This window comes from Callorhinus ursinus, unplaced genomic scaffold (assembly GCF_003265705.2).
Source record: "Callorhinus ursinus isolate GAN/ISIS: 27379988/994484 unplaced genomic scaffold, GSC_fseal_2.0 scaffold5, whole genome shotgun sequence".
NCBI lineage: Eukaryota > Metazoa > Chordata > Mammalia > Carnivora > Otariidae > Callorhinus > Callorhinus ursinus.
Genome location: NW_027397067.1, coordinates 35,095,566 through 35,099,234, shown reverse-complemented (window position 1 = coordinate 35,099,234; position 3,669 = coordinate 35,095,566). Strand labels below are relative to the sequence as shown.

At 46.9% G+C, this 3,669-nt stretch overlaps 1 pseudogene; it reads left to right on the top strand.

Moving 5' to 3' along the window:
• The first annotated feature begins 1,185 nt into the window (after window positions 1-1,185).
• LOC112822961 (transforming acidic coiled-coil-containing protein 3-like) overlaps window positions 1,186-3,669 on the top strand; it is a 29,852-nt pseudogene continuing 27,368 nt past the window's right edge.

Here is a 3,669-nt window from a genome sequence, read left to right as displayed (position 1 = left end):
CTCCCTCTGCAGCTACCCTTGCTTGTGTTTGCTCTCTCTCTTTCAAATTAAATCTTTACAAATAAATAAATAAATAAAATGTGTAAGATTAATCACTAAATCACAGAAAAATCTTTTGAAATCCCAGCAAATAAATACATTAAGCAAATGACAAGATGGATGAAAGTGTGCAATACAATGACAGATAAAACACTAATTTTTAATATTCAAAAGCTCATATTAACAGGAAGAAAAGATAATATAAACAGATAATAGCCCTCTCCCACCCCCAAGTAAAAATGAAATTTTGAAAAGTCAATAAGCTCAGGGGGAAATGCTCAGCCTCATTCATATATAAAGAAAGTGAAATCAAAATAACACTGAGAGGGCGCCTGGGTGGCTCAGTTGGTTAAGCGACTGCCTTCGGCTCAGGTCATGATCCTGGAGTCCGGGGATCGAGTCCCGCATCGGGCTCCCTACTCAGCGGGGAGTCTGCTTCTCCCTCTGACCTTCTTCCCTCTCATGCTCTCTCTCTACCATTCTCTCTCTCTCTCAATAAATAAATAAATAAATCTTTTTTAAAAAAATAACAATGAGATATTATTTTTCATCTGTCAGATTAGTAAAGATGTTAATACCAAGTACAGACCAAGGGAAACAAGGCACTTTCATTCACTATTGATAACAATGTAAATTAGGATGGCCTTTGGAGAGGAAATTTGGCAATATCTATCATAAACTTTAGCATATGTCAAAGCATATATTTCCAAAGCACCAATTCCATTTCAAAGAATTTATCCAAAGGATAATCTTGCAAAATTTCATGAAAATATCTAAAAGGATATTCATCACAAGATTCCTTTCTATTAGCCAAAAAAAAAAAAAGAAAAGAAAAAGAAAAACCTAAATTTCCAAAAGTATGAAAGTGGTTTTTAAAATAATGATAACCCATGGAATAGAACACCCTGAAATCATTAGAAAGAATGAATTTGATCTACAGTTAACATAAGAGAGATTTCCAAGATTAAATATTAAAGGAAAAGAAGCATAGTACACATACAGCATTGTCTCTTTGGTAAGCATTTTGAAGGACATTCACTAGCTGGTTGACTCTGAATTAATGTTTTCAATAATACCTTCTATAGCAGTTATTCTTCTGACACATGACTTTGCCACACCCTTATCAAGAGGTGGAATCTAATCACCATGGCCCTCCTGACTTTCGCCTTAAGTGATTTGCTGTTGACCAATAGAATGCAGTGTAACTGTGACTTCTGAGGCGCTGTCAGGAAAGACCATAAATCTTCCACCCGGTCCCTTGCAATGCTCGGTCTCCTCTGACTCCTGTTTTGATGTTCTCTCTCTCTCTCTCTCTCAGTCTCACAGACACCAGAAAATCATGTTCTTATGTTGCAGAAAGAAAATGTGCCACCCAAGAACACAGCCAAGGCTACGAAGACGACTTTTCAGACCTCTCTGCGGAGCACAGAAACAGGATTTTAAGCAGCAAACTTGAGGCTTGTTTGCTCTGGAAGACACCACTGGATTAGAAAACTCTCATCAAATCTGGACCCAGAAGGAGAACCAACAGTTCACCAAGGAAGTGCACACCAAAACGACCAATGGAATTCTCCAGAAACCAGCAGTGACCAATGCGAAACCCCCTCTAGGGGACATAAGATCGGCCTCCAAAGACAGGGGTTCCAGTGGGCTTGCCTGGGCTCCTCCTGGCTGGCCTTGGATCCCTCAAGCTCTCCCCAAGACTCTGGGGAGTCTTGAAAACCAAGTGGCATCTCCAGGCGAATGTCTTAACGCCCTGAGTAAGGCTTGGAGGAAAATGTTCGTTCATATTCCTTAGAGAAAAGCATTACATCCACCTCCTTAATCCTATGAGACCTTACCGGGGTTGGAGCCCCAAGAAAACAAAAAGGACCCTGACAGCGCAGTTCCTGGAAGCTTGCACCAGGTCTCTGCTTCTTAGGCCGGGAGCCACTTCTTAGGCCAAGCGCCAACCAGTGCTCTCCCCGAACGAGCTAGCGAGCGCAGACCTGCCCAGAGGATGCTTCTGGTCCTGGAACATCGCCCAGGCGGGACCTCTGAAGGATGGAGGGGCCATGTCCCCAAGTCCTCAGAAGAAAGAGGTCAACAGCCAAATGCCCACCTCTTCAAGGAGCGGACCATAAGGCTAGAATTTGACTCCTCTGACCACGCCGCCACAAAGAGCCACCCCCATCATGAAAAGAGTCCCTGCCTCAACCCCCCCTCGAGGAGACGGGAGGCAAGACAGGAAAAGGCCCCCTGAGGTGGCTGGCAGGCCAGGGCCCCATTTCCGCTCCCCGGGGGGTCTTGCAACCTGCAGTGGGACAAGCTGGATAGCCCACACTTTAACCTGTAGGGAAATGGTGGAGAAGCCGGGCGCCAAGGACGCCCCCAGAGCTGCCAACCCGGCCTGTGGTGGAGCAACCGAGTGTGGTGACTATGGCGGAAGAAGACTCACCTCCCAGCAAGCAGGGGCTTTCAACCTCGGCGGATGACACTTCCGAGGTGCAGACCACTGCGGGGCCTCAGCAGGGGCGGGCGGAGGGACCCGCCAGTCTTCCGGCGCCCGAACTCCCGCCGGCGGTCGGGGTAGAGAGCGGCAAGCTGCGCGGGCTCAGCCTGTACCCCGCCTCCTCAGCGGGGGTCAGCGCTTCCCGGGGTCCTGAGGGAGCAGTGGTTGCAGGAACCCGCTGAGGCTCTAGGCACCGGGGCTCAGGTAGATAATCTGGAGCAGCATGGGACTTCCTTGTTTAAGGAGTCGCCCTTGAAGAAACAGTCTTTATGCCTCACGGTCGACCCGCCCCGAAGGACCGCCCTCAGAGATCGGCGTCGGTGAGGCCTGAGACAAGTAGTGTGCACCCTGCGGTCGCACCTTCTTCAAGAACTTTTCCTGAGGCAAAGCTGGTAGAATTTGATTCCTCAAAAGCTTCAAACGTTCCTGTGTGTCCTCCGTCCCGAGTATTCTCAGGCCTGGGAGTTTGCTGATGCCCATGGTTACCCATCGTGGACGAGCTGCGGTACAGCCAGAGGACCTGGACAGGGCAGTGGAAGCGACACAAAAGGAGTACCTGCTTGTGAAAAGCAAGGGTGAGGAGCTGCGCCTGAAGAACTGGAGGATGGGGGACGACACCGACGGGTTTGAGGGGATCCTGTACCAGGCGCTAGAAACAGAAGGAATTTGCCAAAGCCGAAATCCAGAAGGTCCTTCTTTTTCTTTTTCTTTTTCTTTTTTTTTTAACCATTCAACCCTTGCTTTACTTGGTGGTTTTTCATGAAAGATACATTTAAATAGTTTAATTTTGGTAAAGTAAGTGAGTGTGTGTGTTTCCGTATGGTTGTCTGTCAGATCTGCCTGGAAGGATTGGAAGGCTGCTATAGAAACCTCCACCATGGTCTTGTAAGGATCTCAGGTAAGGCAAAGACCATCCCCTTGCATCCAGGAAACAGTTTCGGTCTCCAGATAATGCTGAGGTCATTCCTGTCCCCCGAGCCAAGGGGGACATGTACCGCCTCTTTACCAAGGAAAATATTCCTTTAATTTGAACATTCAGAAGCTGTCCAAAACAGCAGGAAACTTAAGGTAAACTTATTTTTAAACAGTATGTTAGTTCTTTTTTTTCTTTTTGCAAATCAGTACCTTTATTTTTTTTT